A 7,618-nucleotide genomic window follows, 5' to 3' on the forward strand; every position below is an offset into this window, starting at 1 on the left:
GTCTATTCCGGGAAGAACAATATGCTGACCTTCCATGATGGACGTGCTCCAGTGTAATCAACCTGCCCCCAGGTAGCTGGCTGATAACTCCAGGGAACGTCTGCACATCAGAAGCTCCATGTTGGTCTCTGCTGGTGCCACACTGGATACTCAACAGTTGCTGCAGCCAGGTTGGCCCTCATGAGTAGAAGTCCACATTACTGAGCCCATATATAATCTGCCACCATGGCCATTTGTTCATGAGCTCACTGGGCCCCGACAAGGACAGCCAGGAACAGAGGCTAACTGGTATCCACAGAATGGGTCACCCTAGCCACTTGATTATTAAAATCCTCCTCTACTGAGGTCACTCTTTGGTAAGCATTCACATGGGACACAAATACTTTCACACTTTTTACCCATTCTGAGAGGCCTACCCACATACCTCTTCCCTAGATCTCCTTCTTATTCATTTCTAATCATTTTCCTTCCGAGTCCTTCACTGTCTTGTCAAACCATTGGCCACAGCCCATGGATTGATAAACAATTACAAAAAAAAAAAAAAAAAAACAAAAAAAAAAAAACAATTGCATATTTAGCTATTTCTCCTTCCACAAAAAATGAACAACCAGATACGGTGTTAAAGTCCTGCCCACCAAAAGGATCTCCCTTTACTGCTGCCCATCAGAGATGTCCCACAGAAGGGCTATAGTGCTGTAACTGTCCACTTCCAGGTGGTGTCTGCCTAGCATACAAACCCATCTCTAAACCAGGCCCAAATTTTCTCCTTTTCAATCAATTTATCATAAATAACTTCCTATGAAGCCATAGCTGCAGGCTATGAGAAATAAGGCAATGTAACAGGGGTAGGCACCATGGGTATTTGGGTCTTTTCTTAACGGAATGTATTTGATCCACCAGAGCCTGTTTGACCCCAAGTCCATATGCACTCCTTGCATTTGATGGTGATGTGCTGCTGTGTGTACCCAACTTTATGGTGTAGTGGGTCTGACAACATCCAGTACATGATGACATTTCAGGTTGCCTGGTAACATGGTGGCTCATGGCTAGCACTGAGTCTCTACTAAGGCCTAAGAGCAAACCAAAAGCTGTTTCTCAAAAGAAGAGTAATATCCACAGAAGATGACAAGATTTTCCTCTAAAACCTGAAGGTTTTAAGCTGTTGTTCATCTATAGGTGCCTGCAAAGGCTCCAAATGAAATCCTTATTTGCAACTGACACACCAAGCACATTGGAGCTACTGATCACATGGCCCAAGTGCCAGAACAGCTAGTATGGCAGACTGGACCTGTCACAGAGCCTCCTCTTGCTCTGAACCCCTATCAAAATAGCAGTTTTTTTGTCACTTGGTAAATGGGCTGGAATAACATACACAAATGAGAAAAATATGTTGCTTCCAAAATCCAAAGAGACCCATTATATTTTACATCTCTTTTTTGATTGTTGGAGGGGCCAGATGCAACAACTTATCCTCCACTTTAAAACAGATATCTTGACATGGCCCACACCACTTGATCCCTAGGTATTTCACTGATGTAGAAGGCCCCTGAATTTTTGTCAGATTTATTTCTCACCCTCTGATACGCGATGTCTTACCAGTAAGCCTAGAGCAGTTGCTGCTTTTTGCTCAATGGCACTCAATGGCGTAATGTCATCAACATAATGACCAGTGGGATATCTTGTGGAAGGGAAAGTGATCAAGATTCCTGCAAATTAAATTATGGCATAGAGCTAGAGAGTTGATATATCCCTAAGGTGGGATAGTGAATGTATATTGTTGGCTCTGGCAGCTGAAATCGAACTACTCTGCTGGTCTTTACTAACACAGATGAAGAAACCTTATTTGCCAGATCAAGACATGCAGGTACCAGGGAACATGCTAATTTGCTCAAGTAATGAAACTACACCTGGTACAGCAGCTGCAACTGGAGCTACCACCTGGTTATGCTCACAATGATTCACTGTCATTCTCTAAAATTCATGTTTTCTGCACAGCTAAAAGGCAAGCTGAATGGGAATATAGTGGAATCACCACTCCTGCATCTTTCAAGTCATTCATGGCAGCTGTGATTTCTGCAATCCCTCCAGAAATGAGATATGGCTTTTGATTTCCTATTGTCCTACATAAAGTCTCCCACTTTGCCTTTCCCAACTTATAACACTCATTTCACAGATCATGAAACCAGTATGGGGTTTTTGCCAGTTGTTAAGTATGTCTATTCCAATTAGGCATTCCAGAACTAGACAAATAACCACAGGATGGGCTAACGGACCCATTGGACCCGCTGAAATGGATCTGAGCTAAAAACAACCAAACAAACAAATAACAAGAACAACTGGGCTTCCAAAGCTTACTCTGCCTGGTAGGTCACAGTGGCATTTTGGGTCTCCTGGAAATAATGTCAGTTCAGAGCCAGTATTTAGTAATCCCTAAAAAGTCTGATTATTACTTTTTCCCCAATGCACAGTCACCCAGTAAAAGGCTGTAGGTCCCTTTAGGGAAGACTGGAAGTAAGAGTAATGGTATAAAGAGTAAGGGGTGGTGTAGCTGAGTCCTTACTCAAGGGGACTCAGCCTCCTTTTCATTTATGGGGTTCTGGGTCTATAAACTGGCTCGAGTCTTGGAAATAATTGAGGGACTATAACTCTCTGTTTTTATGATTCAAGTTTTTATGATGCAAGACTTTTATTTACTTGGGCCTATAACACTTTTGTGCATACAAACCCAGTAAGAATTTAGTAGATTTCCCATGTATTTCACTTCTAGGAACACCATGATTCAACCAGCCAATGCCATAAATCTTTACAAGTCAGAAGATTCTGATTACTGGTTTGACCTCGCTGTCCCTTATGATAGCCACACCCACCCAGCCTGTGGTGATTGACGGTTGCTTCTCGGCTGTTGCCACCCAAGATCCAACAAGCGCCATGCACTTAGATTTCCCAATTCATATCATTCCTGACCTACAGAGAACAGAGACCACAGAGGTCTTCAAAAATGCTGGACCTCACGAATCCATTTCTCAGAGTTGTGCTGACGGGTGTGTTCTTTAGATGCACCTAGGGTGGGTGAGCAGATCTTAGACGATAATTCCACTCCTACATTCTCATCTCCCTAAGCCTTTTTATTACTTCCTCTACTATATTCCAAGGCACTTCTGGTATTTCAACTGAGTGAATAGAGATCACCTTTTGGCCCGTATCTCAGCCAAACAACCAAACAAACTGTAGAGCCCTGTCTAACCCTTTGAGCTGCAACATTGAATCCAGAATCTCTGCTTATTAACACATATCAATAAATTCAGCTTGATCCAATGTTACGTTCCTTCCACCATTATTCAAAACCCTTAATGTCCATTCTCACACATATTCCCTGGCTTTCTGTCTGTATAAACTGGAAACATCTTCTAGTTCTTTGAGAGCACCTCCTTGTGGTCATACTTTGTACCTCACCTTTCAGTGCCTGCTGGGAAGTGAGTTTAGTCTAGAAGCAAAAAGGGGCTGTGACGGGTGGGTCGTAAGGAGAATCTGCAATGTTTTGCAGGGCAACTGCTTTACAGGAGGCCATTGGGGGTTCCTCCGGCACATCAGCATTAGCCTCCCCAGGTGGAGGTGGAACGGCCGGATCTATAGGCAAAAAAGACTCAGGATTATTAGAGGTTCATTGTCCAAAGCCTCACCAGATGGCTCCATTCCAGCTTTCAGGATTTCATTCCTTCCCAGTCAATGCCCTCGCTTTACCAAGACATGTTCCATGAGACTTGGAATTCAGTTTGTGTTGTCATTCAGCCAGTAGCAGGATGAGACCCTGGGTCTGGCTCTCAGCAATTTCTGTGGCTGTAGGAGAGAAAGGTTTCTGCCAGAGAAGACATAGAAAGTTTCACATTTCATTTATGTGGTGCTTAGCCTGGGAATTCAAATCCTCGAGCTCATCCTTTTCTTTCCCTACTTTTTCTAGCACGATTAGGAACAACCAGCTGATTTATACTTGTTAGTTTGATTTTACTTGTTAGTTTGACAAAATGTTGTAAGGTATCAAATACGTAGCCACCCAAATGCTTGCCTTCTATAAGTATTTGACTAGGAGCATTCCAGATGATATTTTGCATGTCTTTTTGCCACATCACACCATGAACTATCATTTGCTACTGGAAACATAGCCATTAGTGTTTTTACATCTAATCAGATTAGAGAACCAATTCCAGAAATGTCAGAATCAATTTGGAAAACTATCTTTAAGATTTGGTTCTCCTAGAACCACTCTCAGTGCCAAAATTAGTTTTTCAGAGAAACAGAATCAATAAGCTGTATATGTAGATAAAGAAAAATTTATTTTAAGAAGTTGGCTCACGTGACTGTGGGGACTGGCAAATCCAAAATCTGCAGGGCAGGCCAGCAAGCTAAAAACCCAGGTAAGAGTTGACGTTGCTCGCAGTCTTGGGTTTGGAGGCAGAATGTATTCCTCTCAGGAGGCCTCAGTCTTCTCTAAGGCCTCAACTGACTGCATGAAGCCCACTCACACCGTGGAAGATCATCTGCTTTACTCCAGGTCTACTGATTTAAGTGTTAGCCACATCTAAAATATACCTTTGCAGCAACATCAACACTTGTATTTGACCAAACACATGGGCACCATAGCCTGATGAAGTTGACACATAAAAATTAACCATCATACTACCCGATGTCTATTTTCTTTTCTTTTGTTAACCAACAGAAACTAGATGTTTAGAATTGCTGAAAACAATTATACCTCATAGCCTGTCTGACCAATGAAAGTTCAGCAGAAATCTCTAAGTATGGATTCCAGAAAACTCTTGAAAATGCGAGACTACTTTTTCACAATGGGTTTGCCGCCAGAACACAGGTGTCATGAAAACCACTGCTAAACCTAAACCAAAATGGGAAAGGAAAAGACTCACATAGTCGTCATTGGACACGCAGATTCGGGCAAGTCTCCACTACTGGCCATCTGATCTACCAACATGGTGGGATCGACAAAAGAACTATCGAAAAATTTGAGGAGGCTGCTGAGATGGGAAGGGGCTCCTTCAAGTATGCCTGGGTCTTGGATAAACTGAAAGCTGAATGTGAACGTGGTATCACCACTGATATCTCCCTGTGGAAATTCCAGAGCAGCAAGTGTTATGTGACCATCATTGATGCCCCAGGACACAGAGACTTTATCAGAAACATGGGTACAGGCACATCTCAGGCTGACTGTGCCGTCCTGATTGTTGCTGCTGGTGTTGGTGAATTGAAGCAGGTATCTCCAAGGACGGGCCGACCCGTGAGCGTGCCCTTCTGGCTTACACACTGGGTGTAAAACAACTAAATGTTGGTGTTAACCAAATGGATTCCACTGAGCCACCCTACAGCCAGAAGAGATACGAGGAAATCGTTAAGGAAGTCAGCACCTACATTAAGAAAACTGGCTACAACCACGACACAGTAGCATGTGTGGCAATTTCTGGTTGGAATGGTGACAACATGCTGGAGCCAAGTGCTAACACACCTTGGTTCAAGGGACGGAAAGTCCCCGGTGACAATGGGAGTGCCCGTGGAAGCACACTGCTTGGAGCTCTGGGTTGCACCCTGCTGCTAGCTCGTCCAACTGATGAGCCCTTGCGTCGGCCCCTCCTGGATGTCTACACAGTTGGTGGTATTGCTACTGTCCCAGTGGGCCGAGGGGAGACTGGTGTTCATAAGCCTGGCATGGTGGTCGCCTTTGCTCTGGTCAGTGTTACAACTGAAGTAAAGCCTGTCGGAATTCACCATGAAGCTTTGAGTGAGGCTCTTTTGGGGACTCAATGGGGGCTTCAATGTCTAGAATGTATCTGTCAAAGATGTTTGTGGTGGCAACGTGGCTGGTGACAGCAAAAATGAGCCACCCATGGAAGCAGCTGGCTTCGCGGTTCAGGTGATCATCCTGGCCCGTCCAGGCCAAGTCAGGGCTGGGTATGCACCTGGGCTGGGCTGTCACACGGCTCACAGTGCTCGCAAGTTTGCTGAGCTGAAGGAGAAGATAGATCGTCATTCTATCTGGAAGCGGGAAGATGGTCCCAAGTTCTTGAAATCTGGTGATGCTGCCATTATTGAAACGGTCCCTGGCAAGCCTACGTGTGTTGAGAGCCTCTCTGACCATCCTCCTCTGGGCCATTTTGCTGCTCATGACATGAGACAGACGGTGGCCGTGGGTGTCATCAAAGCAGTGGACAAGAGGCAGCTGGAGCTGCAGCAGGTCCCCGGGGCTGCCCGGGAGCTCGGAGGCCGAGTGGGTATTATCCGCGATATGGGGCACCGCAGGCTTAATCCGCGGAGGCAGCAGGTCTCAGAACAGCTTGTGTCAATTGGCCATTTAAGTCTGATAGTAAAAGACTGGTTCCTGATGACAACGCACCGTAAAACCTTCAGAAGGAAAGGAGAATGTTTTGTGGGCCATTTGTTTTTTGTATGTGTGTGGCAGTTTTAAGTTATTAGTTTTTAAAATAAGAACTTTTTAATGGCAACAACTTGACCAAAAATCTGTCACAGAATTTTGAGACCCATTAAAACAAAAGTTTAGTGAGAAAAATAAATAAATAAAATAAAAACGAAAATGAAAATGCGAGACTAAGTTGGCATGTCATTTTGTCATCTTCCCTTGCTTTTTTCTGCCAAAGATGCAGAAACTATATGTGAGGGCTGGAAGGCAGTGGCGGAGGAGAACTCATCTTCTGAAATACAGAATAACAACATTGATAAGAATGCCTCACCCAGAACGCGGTGGAGCCGAAAAATAGGGGTTTGGATCCCTGAGGGTGGGGTGCAAGCACTGTACCTAGACTGTCAACTTCTGGGCTTCTTTCTGCTGAAAAAATTAAATCGCTATTTGATGAGCCTCTGAAATAAGATCTCCTAGTGTAGAGTCAACCTGTGCTAGACACTTAACTATTTCATTTACAGCCTTAATAGCTTAATGTTTCAAATTGGGCAGATAGCTTTTTTTCTTTTAAAAAATGCATCAATTACTTATAGTCAGGGTTTTCTTTAATATCTGGCAATATATTGTAGCTTAGAGGCAGATGACGTTGTTAATATTGTCTTCAAATGTTTCTTATGAGGATTAGTTACAATAATAAAGAGTTGCTTTTGTAGATGAAATATCCTTTGAAAAGTCATTAGCAATTTAAAAAATCTATCAAGAAAATGTTGGACCCTGGCTCACGGGTGCCAATGTGTCCCGGTGGATGCCCCAGAGACTCAGACCCCAGACAGGCAGATGCAACAAGCAAGAGGGTTTATTGGACGTTTTTGCAAACGGGCTCTCCACCTCAGAGGTGGCAGAGCCCCGATTAGCAATTACAGGCATCTTTTAAAGGCAAAAAAAAAACGCGGGAGTAGCATAGCATTCGGGTTATGACATGATTGATTTCTTTGAAGGTCAACACGACCATGTTCAGGGACTTTTCCAGTCAGGGCGAGGGGGGATAGTTTTTTTATCTCGGAAAAACAGAATGTTTTTGTTGCTTGAATTCATGGGAGGCGCCTGGATGAGCTGCCTCAGGGTTAGGCCTGGTCCCACTCATGGGGGGGGGGGGTCCTTCAAAAACAGATTAATTGATACTTGTTCCATGTTGCC

The 7,618-nt window shown here is 44.0% G+C and overlaps 1 pseudogene; it reads left to right on the plus strand.

Moving 5' to 3' along the window:
• The first annotated feature begins 4,898 nt into the window (after positions 1-4,898).
• On the plus strand, positions 4,899-6,883 carry LOC112913657 (elongation factor 1-alpha 1 pseudogene; annotated as a pseudogene).
• Positions 6,884-7,618: the final 735 nt, after the last annotated feature.

The sequence above is a fragment of the Vulpes vulpes genome, chromosome 1 (assembly GCF_048418805.1).
Source record: "Vulpes vulpes isolate BD-2025 chromosome 1, VulVul3, whole genome shotgun sequence".
Taxonomy (NCBI): Eukaryota; Metazoa; Chordata; class Mammalia; order Carnivora; family Canidae; genus Vulpes; species Vulpes vulpes.